This window comes from Rhinoderma darwinii, chromosome 2, assembly GCF_050947455.1.
Source record: "Rhinoderma darwinii isolate aRhiDar2 chromosome 2, aRhiDar2.hap1, whole genome shotgun sequence".
NCBI classification, from domain to species: domain Eukaryota; kingdom Metazoa; phylum Chordata; class Amphibia; order Anura; family Rhinodermatidae; genus Rhinoderma; species Rhinoderma darwinii.
Window position 1 is genome coordinate 174,657,180 of NC_134688.1, and position 17,098 is coordinate 174,674,277.

At 43.2% G+C, this 17,098-nt stretch overlaps 1 protein-coding gene across 5 annotated transcripts in view; it reads right to left on the reverse strand.

Moving 5' to 3' along the window:
- CARS2 (cysteinyl-tRNA synthetase 2, mitochondrial) overlaps positions 1-17,098 on the reverse strand; it is a 145,124-nt gene that overhangs the window by 28,481 nt on the left and 99,545 nt on the right. The gene's annotated exons all lie outside the window — the stretch shown is intronic.

Below are 17,098 nucleotides of genomic sequence, written 5' to 3' on the forward strand. Positions count from 1 at the left end.
ACTTTTTTGGTGCCGATTTTGATGCGGAAACCGCGTTGGATTTAGCGCCAAAAAAACTATTGAAACCGCCTCCCATTGATTTTAATGTGAGGCGGAGGTGTTTTTTTTCATGCTTATGCGTCTTGCTCTTTCTTCCCGCGGTTCCATCTCTGGCCTCCCATTGAAATCAATGGGAGGCAGAGAAAGTGTTTTTCGCCGTGTTTCTTTGCCCGCGGCAATTAAGGGCTGTGGCCGAAAAAAGGCAACAAACTGCAGGCAGGTCAAAATCTGCCTCAAAATTCCTGTAGGAATTTTGAGACACATTTTTTTTCTGCCTGCAAAATACTGTGTTAACAGGGCCCATTTACAAGGAGTGATCAACATTTACTGCCCTATGTCGGTTATCAAAAGAATTGATGATATGTAGTTCATTATGGATAGAACTGGTCATTCATACATAAAGGATAGAACAATCTTCTATATATATAAGGAAGTTTATTGTTCCATTCAGCGTATGTAAACATTTTTTGAAATACTGCTACCCTTACTAAAGATCAATTTCTGTAATGGAGCTCCTGTTTGTGAAAGAATGGAAATAAGAGTAACAGAAGACGTTCGGATTACAGGGGTAGTCCATAGGGTAAATGCTAACTTGCTGATCGCAGGGTGTCAGACAGCTCGGACCCCCACCGTCTACGAGGACGGGGAGCCCGAAGTTGCCTGAACCCCAAGTTTGAACTTTGAATTCTCGATGGGCGCGCCGGAAATAGCCGAGTGCAGTGTTCGGCTTTTTCTGGCGCTGCCATAGAGAATGAATGGAGCAGCAGTGCGTAGGATCTACCTGCCAGAAAACAGTTGTGACCCTGGGTAGTCATCAGGTACAATACATATAATCAACAAGAGGAATGCCTGCAGGCAAACAGAACCCTTTTTCCTGACTACCCAATAGTAGTAAAGAATAAAGTTTAATTTTTATTAAGCTACATGTAGCAAACAACAGACCACATATATATCGGTTTAAAACTATCACTGCCTAAAGCTAAAGTGGAAGTAATACACTGAAGAAATCAGGAGAGTGTTGAAACACCCGGAAGTAAGTGCTGGCCGACACACAAGGAGTCAGTTACAACCAGTAAATACCATGTGGCTTATGGAGGAATAAATTCAGCTAAGGCAGGAGATTAAAACACATAGAGCCCCCCCCGACATGTTTCGCTAACTAGTAGCGTCCTTAGGGGTACACGGGGCTAATGGCGACGCAGCGAACAAACTAATCCTCTTATGGGAGTATAGAATGACGTGGGCAAGGGGCGGGCAGGAAGACAGGCCACCAATAGAGTGGAGCGAGACGCAGCAACCATCGGGGGGAGCGATCCGACCAATAGAAACAACAGTCATGGGAGACCAATAGGAGGCAGCGCGCCGCGCAGGCGCACTGCCGACACGGCCAAATTAGCTCAGAGAAGACGCGCATGCGCGGTAACACAGAACAGGGACTTAGAAGAATAATGGGAGAATAGAAAATATCACAGGTCGGCGCAAGCGCCGTAGCCGTCAATTAGAACTTAGTGCAGGGAACAGTGATATCCCCCGTCATAGTATAGCAGCGAGCGCACGGCCAGGACTGCCGAGACAGTCAGGGACGGTGCAGCTGCGCAGTAGGTAAAGAGAAAGGCTTAGAAAATATACAGGTCAGGCAAGACACTGCAAATAGGCACCGCGGAAGTCACCATGAACCAAGACCAATTGCAATGGCTACCCCCCACCATGGCATCCCAGCAAATATATATACATAGATGCAATTAAGGTAAACAGCGCACCCAAACCCACATCAAAACATACATAGCCATGGAAAAAATAATAATAAGGATATAAATATAAAGCAATAAATAAACAATACCAGTCGCCACATTAAAACATATATGGTCATAAATGATAAATCAATGAATAAAGATAAGTGAGCCAAGATGTATCAAAATGCAGCCGCTCTATTAGGAGAGGCTATAATAAACATAAGTAAGGCGATTTACATAGACTAAAAAACAGACTGATCGTAAGGAATACAAACAAACAAAAGAGACAACCATACAGAACGTAAAGGGAAATGACACGCATAGTCAAAGAAAGGCACTATAAGTGAATCCCTCATTAAGTCCCTGAGGGGTCATGGTGCCAAGACGGTGAATCCAACGTGCTTCCTCCTGTAGGAGTTTTCGGTCTAGATTGCCAGCCCTGGGTCCCAATTTTAGTTGTTCAATGCCCCAAAATTGGAGCAACTTGGGATTATCGGAATGGAACCTATGCATATGTCTAGAAAGAGTGGTGTCCTCCTTGAGGTTGATGGTACTAAGATGTCTAGATACTCTCCTCCTCAGTTCCTGCAAGGTCTTACCGACATATAACTTAGGGCAGGGACACTTAGCCAGATAAATAATACCACTACTTTGGCAATTGAGAAACTGCTTAATATGATATAGCCTACCATCAAAGGGGTTAATGAAACTCCTAACCCTAGGCATCAAGGGACAGAAAGAGCACCTGCCACAGGGATGGAAGCCCGTGACAGGTGATTTCAGCCAAGTGGATGATGTGCTAGAAAAGGTGGATGAGTAGTGGCTATGTACCAAAAAGTCATGTAGATTTTTACCCCTACGATAGGTAATAGCAGGATTGGCAGGGATGACATCTATTAGATCAGGATCAGCAGTAAGGATAGACCAGGGTTTTTGAGGACACCAACAACCTGGGAGGAACACACGTCGAAAGTGCCAATACAACGGATGGCATTGGATGATGTTGGCAGTGCAGATACAGCACTTCTATCAGAGAGTAGATCAGGTCTATGAGACGCCCTAGCCCTAGCATAAGCCCTATGAAGCCACTTTTTGGGATATCCCCGTGCCAAGAATTTATGGTAAAGTCCATCGCATTCTCTCTGAAAGGATGACTCATCCGAGCAGTTGCGTTTGGCTCGTAGATATTGACCGATAGGTATCCCTCTCTTGAGGGCAGGGGGTGATGGCTATCCCAATGCAAGAAACTGTTGGTGGCAGTAGCTTTACGGAATATATCGGTTTGGACACCGCCAACAGGGTCCAGAGAGATCTTTAGGTCAAGGAAGTCGATCACCCGATCGTTTATATCATAGGTGAATTTCATACCAATAGAATTGTTGTTGAGCATAGACATGAAGTCAGTAAAAGTGTTGACATCCCCATCCCACAGGATGAGAATGTCATCAATATATATTCCCCAGAAGGAGATATGTGACGTAAAGAAAAGTAGTTAGTCGGAGAAAACAATGGTGTCTTCCCACCAACCCAAGAAAAGGTTGGCGTAAGAAGGTGCACAAACAGTTCCCATGGCCGTGCTTTTTATCTGATGATAATATTTGGCATCAAAAGTGAAAAAATTATGAGTGAGCAAAAAGCGTAATAGTGACAGAACAAAATCATTATGTCGGTGAAATTGAGTGCCTTTTGTGCTCAAAAAATATTTTACTGCAGTGAGACCTAGGTCGTGCTGAATATTGGTATATAATGACTCCACGTCTATGCTCGCCAACATGGTGGTAGAGGTAACATTGATCTACTGGATCCTGGTGACGGTGTCCTTAGTGTCCCTGAGATGGGACGACAAAGCAGAAACAAAAGGGGACAGAATCTCGTCCACGTAAAGACTTATACCCTGTGTGAGATTGTCATTTCCCGACACTATAGGTCTGCCAGGGATAGGGATTTTGTTTTTATTTACCTTTGGTACGGCATAAAAGGTTGCAAGAGTGGGAGTGGGATTGTATAGACGTTTAAATTCATCCAAAGTGATAAGGTTATTCCTCTTGGCATCAGTGAGAAGATCATACAATTCTGACAAGTAACTAGTGGTAGGGTTACTTTTTAAGATAACATAGGTTGCATGGTCACCTAGCAGCCTATGGACCATATCTGTGTAGTCCACACGGTCCATGACTACAATATTACCTCCTTTATCGGAGGGTTTGAGTACAAAATCCGCACTGCCACACAAATCATCCAATGCCACCCTCTCATCACCACTGAGATTACCAAAGGACATAGATCTATCACCTCTCAATTTCTTAAGGTCTTTACAGACCATTTTAACAAAGACATCAATATGCCCGTACTGGGAGATGGGAGGAGTAAGCTTGGACTTGGGGCGTAATGAAGAAAAGGGACCAACCGCTTCAGTAGCTCCAAATTGATTCTCATGAAGGAGACTCAAGATCCCTCATGGTATTTTGTTCCTGACGGTCCTGACGAATTCCGTCCTGTATGGAACCCTTAAAGTGCTTGTGTAGGGCCAATTTTCTGGCAAAAAGGTTAATATCCTTTGCCCATGTAAATTCGTCAAAAGGAGGTGCAGGGGTATATGAGAGTCCCTTTTCCAACAGGGTCACCTGGTGTGAATTCAATTCATGTGAAGATAAATTGAATATCTGCATATTGTCACTATTGATAACTGGTATGCTTGGGGTTATGACTTGAGCCCCCAATGCATATTGAGTGGTCCTAAAAAAGGAAATGTGGTAGAGGGGCCCATGATGGTATTGGTGCCACTGCCACCATTCAGAGCCGTACTTGGGGTAGGCAACTGAGAGTTGCCCATCATGCTTGTGGCACTTTGGGTATATGTGGGAACAGGTATAGATAAGATGGATGAAGAATTGGAAACAGCAGGTGGACATGGTCTATTTCTACTCGGGAGTTCAGTGATGGGCTGCTTCGATATGGTAGGTGTTCTCTTTGAAAAACCAGGCCTAATGTTCCTAACCTTACGTTTGGTGCCTAGTCTAGGACTGTCGCTGGTAGATCTAGAAAGTTCAGTGCCCGAAGTATCCGACTCGGAAAAATCAGTATACACAGTGGTCCGTTTAGGGGTAGGAACAAAGCGTGTTTTATACGTATAAATTTGACCTATATCGAAGTCCCTCCGATCATGGATATATTTACGATGTTTACGTTCCTTAATCTCCCCCTGTAATTTCTCAATGTTTTTCTGCAGTTTAGCCTCTGAGGCGCCAAACTCAGGACAAGACTGAAAGACCTGTATGTCTGCTATCTCCTTTTCAAGCTGAGCGCCGATTTTACTATAATTCTGTTTTTCGAACTCCAGCAAGTATTGGAGCATCCGTAAGGAGCTCTCAGTAAGGAGGTCCTCCCAACCCTTCGTGAAGGTGGTATTGTCGCGATAAGAATTGGGTGTAATATTGATTCTTAAACCCCTATAAACAATCTTCTGCTGTACATAGGTCTCAAGACTGGCTATCTCCCAACATGAACGTACAAATCCTTGATAGGTCTTTTGCAGATCCCTAAACGCTGTATGGATGTCAAATTGATGCAGTGGGATATTGTCGGTAGAGAAGACATAAGCCACCTCAGCGGACAAAGTCTCTATGTTGGGCTTTTTAGACAAAAAACCAGCCATAGCAAACAAATAGAAAGAAATAAAAAGGGTTCCACAGTGGGAATAGGGCCAAAGGGGAAAGGGTAATTAACCCAGCAGTACTAGACAGAAAACAGTTGTGACCCTGGGTAGTCATCAGGTACAATACATATAACCAACAAGAGGAATGCCTGCAGGCAAACAGAACCCTTTTTCCTGACTACCCAATAGTAGTAAAGAATAAAGTTTAATTTTTATTAAGCTACGTGCAGCAAACAGACCACATATATATCGGTTTAAAACTATCACTGCCTAAAGCTAAAGTGGAAGTAATACACTGAAGAAATCAGGAGAGTGTTGAAACACCCGGAAGTAAGTGCTGGCCGACACACAAGGAGTCAGTTACAACCAGTAAATACCATGTGGCTTATGGAGGAATAAATTCAGCTAAGGCAGGAGATTAAAACACATAGAGCCCCCCCCGACATGTTTCGCTAACTAGTAGCGTCCTCAGGGGTACACGGGGCTAATGGCGACCAAACTAATCCTCTTATGGGAGTATAGAATGACGTGGGCAAGGGGCGGGCGCACTGCCGACACGGCCAAATTAGCTCAGAGAAGACGCGCATGCGCGGTAACACAGAACAGGGACTTAGAAGAATAATGGGAGAATAGAAAATATCACAGGTCGGCGCAAGCGCCGTAGCCGTCAATTAGAACTTAGTGCAGGGAACAGTGATATCCCCCGTCATAGTATAGCAGTGGGCGCACGGCCAGGACTGCCGAGACAGTCAGGGACGGTGCAGCTGCGCAGTAGGTAAAGAGAAAGGCTTAGAAAATATACAGGTCAGGCAAGACACTGCAAATAGGCACCGCGGAAGTCACCATGAACCAAGACCAAATGCAATGGCTACCCCCCACCATGGCATCCCAGCAAATATATATACATAGATGCAATTAAGGTAAACAGCGCACCAAAACCCACATCAAAACATACATAGCCATGGAAAAAAATAATAAGGATATAAATATAAAGCAATAAATAAACAATACCAGTCGCCACATTAAAACATATATGGTCATAAATGATAAATCAATGAATAAAGATAAGTGAGCCAAGATGTATCAAAATACAGCCGCTCTATTAGGAGAGGCTATAATAAACATAAGTAAGGCGATTTACATAGACTAAAAAACAGACTGATCGTAAGGAATACAAACAAACAAGAGAGACAAATGGTGATGGTAGGCTATTAAGCAGTTTCTCAATTGCCAAAGTAGTGGTATCATTTATCTGGCTAAGTGTCCCTGCCCTAAGTTACATGTCGGTAAGACCTTGCCGGAACTGAGGAGGAGAGTATCTAGACATCTTAGTACCATCAACCTCAAGGAGGACACCACTCTTTCTAGACATATGCATAGGTTCCATTCCGATAATCCCAAGTTGCTTCAATTTTGGGGCATTGAACAACTAAAATTGGGACCCAGGGCTGGCAATCTAGACCGAAAACTCCTACAGGAGGAAGCACGTTGGATTCACCGTCTTGGCACCATGACCCCTCAGGGACTTAATGAGGGATTCACTTATAGTGCCTTTCTTTGACTATGCGTGTCATTTCCCTTTACGTCCTGTATGGTTGTCTCTTTTGTTTGTTTGTATTCCTTACGATCAGTCTGTTTTTTAGTCTATGTAAATCGCCTTACTTATGTTTATTATAGCCTCTCCTAATAGAGCGGCTGCATTTTGATACATCTTGGCTCACTTATCTTTCTTTATTCATTGATTTATCATTTATGACCATATATGTTTTAATGTGGCGACTGGTATTGTTTATTTATTGCTTTATATTTATATCCTTATTATTATTTTTTCCATGGCTATGTATGTTTTGATGTGGGTTTGGGTGTGCTGTTTACCTTAATTGCATCTATGTATATATATTTGCTGGGATGCCATGGTGGGGGGTAGCCATTGCAATTGGTCTTGGTTCATGGTGACTTCCGCGGTGCCTATTTGCAGTGTCTTGCCTGACCTGTATATTTTCTAAGCCTTTCTCTTTACCTACTGCGCAGCTGCACCGTCCCTGACTGTCTCGGCAGTCCTGGCCGTGCGCTCGCTGCTATACTATGACGGGGGATATCACTGTTCCCTGCACTAAGTTCTAATTGACGGCTACGGCGCTTGCGCCGACCTGTGATATTTTCTATTCTCCCATTATTCTTCTAAGTCCCTGTTCTGTGTTACCGCGCATGCGCGTCTTCTCTGAGCTAATTTGGCCGTGTCGGCAGTGCGCCTGCGCGGCGCGCTGCCTCCTATTGGTCTCCCATGACTGTTGTTTCTATTGGTCGGATCGCTCCCCCCGATGGTTGCTGCGTCTCGCTCCACTCTATTGGCGGCTTGTCTTCCTGCCCGCCCCTTGCCCACGTCATTCTATACTCCCATAAGAGGATTCGTTTGTTCGCCGCGTCGCCATTAGCCCCGTGAACCCCTGAGGACGCTACTAGTTAGCGAAACATGTCGGGTGGGGGGGGGGGGGGCTCTATGTGTTTTAATCTCCTGCCTTAGCTGAATTTATTCCTCCATAAGCCACATGGTATTTACTGGTTGTAACTGACTCCTTGTGTGTCGGCCAGCACTTACTTCCGGGTGTTTCAACACTCTCCTGATTTCTTCAGTGTATTACTTCCACTTTAGCTTTAGGCAGTGATAGTTTTAAACCGATATATATGTGGTCTGTTGTTTGCTACACGTAGCTTAATAAAAATTAAACTTTATTCTTTACTACTATTGGGTAGTCAGGAAAAAGGGTTCTGTTTGCCTGCAGGCATTCCTCTTGTTGATTATAGGATCTACCTGCCGCTCGGTTTAAACTTGGGGTTCGGGCAACTTTGGGCTCCCCGTTCTCGTAAACGGTGGGGGTCCGAGCTGTCGGACACCCACCAATCAGCAAGTTACCCCTTACCCTACGGATAGGGGGTACCTTGTTGTAACCGGAATACCCCTTTAAGAACCTGGAAGTGAGGTAAAAAGACATCTAAAAGAGACACAACCCCAACACCACATCAATGATAGAGACAGAGAAGATGTACCAGTGTCCCTGCAATGATGAGGCAAACCTATACAGTCATAGTCTGTCAATTTATATCGCTGATTCCAGCAAAACAAACCTGTTCAAACATTTTTTATTAAGAAGGCTGTATTACCAGTTAGCTGTTCCTGCAAAATAATACAGAATTATCTATTTTGGAATGTGTGGATAAATCCCCCACCAAAAAAGAAAATGAAAATGATGAGGATTTATCAAAAGTAGTACAACAAAAGAGTGGTACAACCAATTAGGTTGCTGCCTTGATCTTCAACATTAGAACCTGAATCTGATAGGTTGCTTTCATTTTCACTAGTTTTGAAATCTCCCCAAATCTCTAGTGTGAACATAGCCCAATAGTGCATCATTTTCAGTGTTTGTCCATGGTAAATTGTGTAATGTTATAGAGTATATGTATTTATTATTAACTGAGAAAATGTCACGGTCTCCCAAAAGTCCACGATCTACCAGTCCTGGATGTTCCTCCTCCCTGTTGAGTCCTAACAGTTGGGCAGATCCTTCATGACCCACAAGAAGCCTTCTCTATAGTAAGAGAATTCTGCACATTTCTGTCTTTTGTTTTTACTCTCAAAACCTTTGGTGGTAATCATAAAAAATAAATGTAGGACTAGGCCGAACAAAACCTACTAAACTTTCTCAAGGAATAAACATGCTTTAAGACAAATCTTGGCTCAAAAACACAAAACTTAAAGCGGAGTGGTCATAAAACCTTGCTGCCCTTATATGGGGACAGGTCTGCTTTCCTTATAGCCGAAAAAATATTGTGCCATTTAGCAAATCGGAGCAGTCAAAGAAGGAGTCCAGTGTATTCATGAGGGCAGTGCTCAAACTCCCCCACCCCCCGTCTCTCCATGCCCTCCTTAAGGCTGGATTCACACGAGCGCGGCGTTTTTGCGCACTTAACAGCTCCGTGTGGCAGCAGCATATGATGCGCCGCTGCGTGCTTTTCACGCAGCCGCCATCATTATGACACTCCGTTTGGATTTTTGTAAACAGAAAAGCACGTGGTGCTTTTCTGTTTTCATTCATCCTTTTGACAGCCGTTGCGCGATTCACGCTGTTCGCACGGAAGTGCTTCCGTGAGACATGCGTGGTTTTCACACACCCATTGACTTCAATGGGTGCGTGATGCGCGAAAAACGGCCAAAGAACGGACATCTCGTGACTTTTTTTCAGCGGACTCACGCTGAGTAAAAATCACGGACATGTCTGCACGGCCCCATAGACTAATATAGGTCCATGCAACGAGCGTGAAAGTCACGCTCGTTGCACGGACGTATTTCCCGTTCGTCTGAATAAAGCCTAACAGTAATTGATGGGCTGACGTGTATGTAGATACATCACTGACGAGATAGGTAGGGGTAGGTAGAGGAAGCGCTTCCCTGATGAATACAAAAGGACTCATAACTATGAGTCCCCAGTCTTCTGTTATCGCTTCTAAACCACCGTTTAGGGAACACTGCTGTATATTATCCATGTCACAGTTTAACGAAACACACGATAATACTAGGTAATTATTTCAACATTACAGAACGTTGTTATTTTGTAGTAATAAAGAACTGTGTTTACAATTAACATGCCAAGAAACTATGTCTCCCTCTTGTGGTCTTTACATTGCTTTGATACAAAACTGATAAAGTTGTTGAGATTTGTCCAAGACTGGCTCCTGTAGTTGCACCAGAAAGCTAAAATGGAGATCTTCCAGTAGTATTTGCACCGTGCTTGCAGAGGGTGGACACAGCATGTAGTAGGTTGGTGCAGTTTCAACCAATGGCTGCAGAGCATTGACAGTTGCCAAAGGTGATTTTGGAAACTACAGCTGTTCAGCCCCATAAAATGCAGCAGCAGTTCTAGTTATTCCATGTGGCGCCACGGACATTAAGTGAATAAAGCATTTTGGAATCTTGAAATTGGAGGACCAGTGTGAAATAAATAATGGCCCTGGTATGTTAAATGACACTAGTAGGTTCATTTTACTAAATTATCAACTAATAGTCCACACTCAGTTTATCAATTCCATATCTCCTAACTAATTTAATAGTCGCTATGATGCTGATAACTATGGTGTGATTTGTTTAACCTCTTCCCGCAATTTGACGTAACTGTACGTGATGAGATGCAGTCTGTTCCCGCATTTCCACATAGTTACGTGATCGCTTTAAACTGCCGCCGCACCGGGATGTGCGGCGGGAGTTTAAAACAGACAGCTGTCCGAGACAGCCTAGCAACTGTGGATGCCAGCCGAGGAACAATCACAGCAGTCCTCGGCTGGCGATGGCTGTGATTGGTCCATCAGTGCAGATGGACCAATCACAGCTTAGTAGGACGTTTCGAACTATTTAAACTCCCGCCGCACATCCTGGCGCAGCTGAAGTTTAAAAATACGGCTGTCTCGGACAGCCTAGCAACTGTGGATGCCGGCCGAAGACCAATTACAGCAGTCCTCGGCCGGCGATCGCTGTGATTGGTCCATCAGTGCAGATGGACCAATCACAGCTTAGTATGACTTAGTATGGCACTTGGAATTAATTCGACTTTAGAAAATATGGCTGTCTAAGACAGCCTAGTAACGGAGGATGCTGGCCAAGGACCAATCACAGCAGTCCTCGGCCGGCGATCGCTGTGATTGGTGCTGATGGACCAATCACAGTTTATTATGACTGTTGGAGGGGGGAGTTTAGTGTAGTCTCAGTCTCTGACTGCTTCACTTCTGTCAGGGAAGCAATCAGAGAAGGAGCTATTGCTAGTGAAAGTATAAATTACTAATTAATAGTATAAATTAACCCCTGGATCACCCAGCAGCCGATCTACTGTGCCCTATACCTGTCCTGTGCTCTATACAGGTGTCCTATGTCCTATATAGGTGTCCTGTGCCCTATATAGGTGTCCATCACTAGCCTTTTGCGTTACAGTACCCCTGGTGCCCCATCATAACACTGATAGCCTCGTGTGCCGCATCTAGGCTCCTGTGCACCAAGACGTCTGTTACTGCCCAGCGTATAAAATAAAAAAATGAACCCCGTCATTTCACCACCAGTATCACCTGTGATCCCTGCAAATCACTGCCCACCTGTAATCCCTGCAAATCACTGCCCAGTGACGTGTGTGAAAAGTGGGGTGTAAAATAAAGTCACCCCTTCATTGTCTCATCGCTACACTCCTGTATTCTGCGCCTAATTGGGACATACCAAACTTTATCCACCTGCGTTTGACACCTGTTCCCCAGGAGTTTTTGTAGATAGATTAAATAAACACATTTGTTTTAGGGAATTAGTTATTCTATAAAATAAAAATACCAAAAAAAAAAAAAAAAAAAACACAAAAAAAGTTTTACGTTACTTTCGACGCCTGTGACACTAATTACGTTTAAAGAAAAATAAATAAATTACTAAGCGTCTGTATACTGCCGAAGAGGCATGTGCCATGCTCTTTGAGGACTCTGATTCTGGCAGTCGGGATGAGGTGACAATTTTAGTGTCCTCTTCATCTAGTGACTCATCTACTGATGAACCGCCACATAGGCATCCAAGGGTAGGCGTCAGTAATGCACAATCGCAGCCTAGTACAGCTGACTCCAAATGAATCCCCGCAGATAATTTTGTTCCCCAGGTGCCTGAATTCACTCCAGGCATCAATGTAGATACCGCAGGTTTCAGTGAAATGAACTATTTCCAACTGTTCTTCACGGATGACCTCGTAAATTTGATGGTGGCACAAACAAACATATATGCGGAGCAATTTATTTCCCGCAATCCAAATCGTTTTCATGCCAGGCCCCAAAAATGGACCCCCACAAACCCCACTGAAATCCGCAAGTTCTGGGACCTTCTATTGAGTATGGGCATTACCAGAAAACCCACGATATGTTCCTATTGGAACAGACATCCTTTATCATTCCCCTCTTTATTTTCTTGCCATGCCCAGGACCCGTTTTGAAATTTTATTAAAATTCCTTCGATACAACACTAATGATGAGTGCCCACCCTCCAAACGACCCCAATTATGATAGACTCTATAAAGTTAGGCCAGTAGTTGACCACTACAACTTAAAATTCAGTCAGGTCTATACGTCCCACAAATCGCTAGCAGTGGACGAATCCCTAGTCCACTTTAAAGGCAGATTACACTTCTGCCAGTACCTGCCCAATAAAAGGGCTAGGTATGGCGTGAAGCTGTATAAGGTCTGCGATAGTGTGTTTGGGTATACACTGCGCTTTTGTGTATATGAAGGGAAGGATTCAAAGATCGAGACACCAAACTGTCCCCCTGTCCTGGGAATAAGTGGGAGGATAGTACGGGATTTGCTCCACCCCATACTGGAACAAGGATACCACTTGTATGTAGACAATTTTTACAATAGCGTCCCCCTCCTGAAGTGGCTTTCTGTCAGGGGCACACTAGCATGTGGCACAATGGGGCGAAATCAAAAGGGTCTCCCCAAGTCCTTTATAGAGCAGACACTGCGCAGTGGGGAAAAAAGGGCTGTTTGCTTCCGAAAATTTGATGCTTGTCAAATATAAAGACAAGCGTGATGTCTTTGTTTTGACTAACAGGTAAAAGGTAGGAGAAGACCCAGCAGGCTGGCGGGCATTGAAATATCAAGAAAAAATACAGTTTTGCGGTTAAGCAAAAAGAAGTGCCTTTATTACCAGCCAAGCTATAATGATATGTATAGGTTAAAACATAACTTTTATTAATTTTTATTAATTAGGGTTAAATATAGTTAGGACACACAAGAATAGATTTAAAATTTAACCAAAGTTCACTGACAGTTGTGGATTTTGCATCAGTCAGATGCAATCAGTATATAATATAATCTGTCTATGTATGTGTCACCTACGGCGTCTGCAGAACGCCGAGTAACACAGATGAGTAGCGTCTGTGTCTATGTCAGTGAAAACTCTGAGATTTTAAAAATTAATGACGAAGCCCCCCCGACATGTTTCGCTGCATCCGCAGCGTCTTCAGGGGTAAATGGGGCAACTGAACGGCGCATGGAGGGTCCGTCCCTCTTAAGACCTCGGGCCGCCATAACAGTGGGCGTAATGGATAAGGGACCAATCAGAAGGGTTGGTACAATCCAGTCATGATACGCATGACAACCGGCTTGGTCAGCCATACAGAGACTAGAAGAGAAAGTGCCAATCACGCAGGAGCGGAGGCGCCTGCGCGGTCGGCATTGAACTACGGTAAGGTGAAATTAAACTAAGTGTGAAGGGGCAAAGACTGCGCATGTCACCACACTTAGAGAATCGGAGGTGAAAAAAGAAAGAGAGTAAGTAAATATTATCGGCAACAAGCTTAAGAAAAACTGTATGGTGATGTGTATTGACAGTATCTCTGTATAATGTATGGAAGAGACCATATAATAGTTTAAAGAGGCTCTGTCACCAGATTTTGCAACCCCTATCTGCTATTGCAGCAGATCGGCGCTGCAATGTAGATTACAGTAACGTTTTTATTTTTAAAAAACGAGCATTTTTGGCCAAGTTATGACCATTTTCGTATTTATGCAAATGAGGGTTGCAAAAGTACAACTGGGCGTGTTTAAAAGTAAAAGTCCAAGTGGGCGTGTATTATGTGCGTACATCGGGGCGTGTTTACTACTTTTACTAGCTGGGCGTTGTGTATAGAAGTATCATCCACTTCTCTTCAGAACACCCAGCTTCTGGCAGTGCAGACACAGCCGTGTTCTCCAGAGATCACGCTGTGTCGTCACTCACAGGTCCTGCATCGTGTCAGACGAGCGAGGACACATCGGCATCAGAGGCTACAGATGATTCTGCAGCAGCATCGGCGTTTGCAGGTAAGTCGATGTAGCTACTTACCTGCAAATGCTGATGCTGCTGCAGAATCAACTGTAGACTCTGGTGCCGACACGATGCAGGACCTGTGAGTGACGTCACAGATCTGCACTGCCAGAAGCTGGGCGTTCTGAAGAGAAGTGGATGATACTTCTCATCAGAAAGCCCAGCTAGTAAAAGTAGTAAACACGCCCCGATGTACGCACATAATACATGCCCAGTTGTACTTTTACTTTTCAACACGCCCAGTTGTACTTTTGCAAGCCTCATTTGCATAAATACGAAAATGGTCATAACTTGGCCAAAAATGCTCGTTTTTTAAAAATAAAAACGTTACTGTAATCTACATTGCAGCGCCGATCTGCTGCAATAGCAGATAGGGGTTGCAAAATCTGGTGACAGAGCCTCTTTAAGATGATGCTAAATATGATAATAATGTTGAGATAATAGAAATAAAATAAATAATTATAAAAATAAATAGAAATAAATATGAAAATAAAAAATAAAAAATAGAAAGAGAAATAGATATTGATGAATAAATATAATGAAGGTGCATAAAAGTGAATAGATAAGTGATGAGCGATTAAGTAGTGTTAGAGGACGCTCAGTTATAATAAGGGTGTATATTAGGTCAGTTCCAATAGATATAGGAATGTTAAAAGATAAATTGTATAAAGTGATTGAGGAGGGAAGAAAAAAGGGGGAGGGGGAAAGGGGGAAAAAAAGGGGGGGAAAAGTGGGGGGGGGGTGACTAATGTGAGAAAAAGTGAAAAAAAGTTATATTATAAGGATTATATTAATTAATAAAGGAGAGGTATAGGGATAAATATCCTACATTATAAATATAAGGTCCTAAAAAAGAAAAAGAAGAAGAAAAAGAAGAAAAAGTCTCATAAAGTTATTAATGGTATGGACAGGAGAACATTATAGATATAAGAGTAATAGTAACAAAGATTGAGAAGACGGACATTGTAAATAATCCATAAGGCTAGAGTAGCATATAGGATACGCCGTATTAATAAAAATTCTGGAATAGTGTCCATATTATCTGAGTATTAATTCATAAATATCAATAATCATTAGCTGTAGAGTCACAGATTTACGGGAATGTATATAGATGGCGATCAGAGGGGAAATTTTCCCAAAACAAAGGGGAAAAAATAAAGAGAAGAAGAAGGTAAGAGTTAGATTGAGGATATAGAGCCTATCAGAGAAAAGCTGTATAGTTAAAGCCTTCATTTAGACCAAGGGGGCTCAATGAGCTCAACCTGTGAATCCATCGGGCTTCTTCTTGAAGTAATTTCTTATCCAAGTTACCAGCTCTAGGTCCCAATTGTAATTGGGTAATTCCCCAAATTTGAAGGTTCTTAGTATTTCCATTATGTATGGATCTGATGTGTCTGGAGAGTGGAGTGTCCTCACCAATGACAACTGTGCTGAGATGTTTTGAGATCCGTCTACGTAGTTGCTGTATGGTTTTACCTATGTACAATTTGGGACAAGGGCATTGTATCGCATAGATAACACCACTGCTTTGACAGTTGATAAATTGTTTGATGGTATAAGATTTACCATCAACAGGATTAATGAAGGACTTGGTGGTTGGCATCAGGGGGCAGAACGTACATCTGCCACAAGGATGAGACCCTTTGATGGGGGGAGGAAGCCAAGTACTTTTTGGAATGGATGGTTTGGAATAGCGACTGTGCACAAGGTACTCTCTTAGATTTTTACCCCTACGGAACGTAATATTGGGTGTGTTCGAGATAACATTAGCAAGATCAGGATCAGCCTGAAGGATCGGCCAATGTTTTTGGAGTATCCTGAAGACCTGTGGGGAACCCACGTCAAAATTCCCTATGCATCTAATGGTGGATGTAGAGATATCTTTTTCTTTCCTCCTTCCATAGAGTAGCTCCTCCCTAGTGGTCGCTCGGGCCCTAGCGTACGCCCTATGTAAAAACTTCTTGGGATATCCCCTCGCACGAAATTTGTGATAAAGCTCATCACATTCAGATTGAAATGATACCTCCTCAGAGCAATTGCGCTTCGCTCTGAGGTACTGTCCTATCGGTATGCCCCTTTTGAGGGCTGGAGGATGGTAGCTTTCCCAGTGAAGAAAGTTATTAGTGGCGGTGGTCTTACGATAAATATCAGTATGGACACTGCCACCAGGATCAAGGGAAATCCTAAGATCGAGAAAATTGATCTCTTGTTCATGTATTTCAGATGTAAATTTCATGCCTATGTCATTGACGTTAAGAATCTCCATGAAGTCTAAGAAGAGTGCTTTGTCCCCTTCCCAAAATATAAGAATGTCGTCAATGTACCTGCCCCAAAATGAAATGTGACAGGTAAAACGAGACAAATCCTCAGTGAAAACACAAGTATCTTCCCACCACCCTAGGAAAAGGTTGGCGTACGTGGGTGCACATACTGTGCCCATGGCCGTACCTTTTATTTGCTGATAAAATTTACCATCAAAAATGAAATAATTGTGAGATAGAAGAAATTGAAGTAGAGAAATAATAAGTGCATTATGTGCTTTAAACTGAATTCCCTTGGTGTTCAAAAAGTGTTGGACAGCGATTAAACCCAGATCATGTCTAATATTTGTATATAGAGATTCAACGTCAATGCTGGCTATTAGAGTGGAAGGTGTAACCGAAATTCCCTGGATCCTGGTGACAGCGTCCTTTGTGTCTCTAAGATAGGAAGGTAAGGTAGAGACAAAGGGTGCAAGCATCTCATCAACATATGAACTGATCCCCTGCGTAAGATTGTCGTTGCCCGAGACAATGG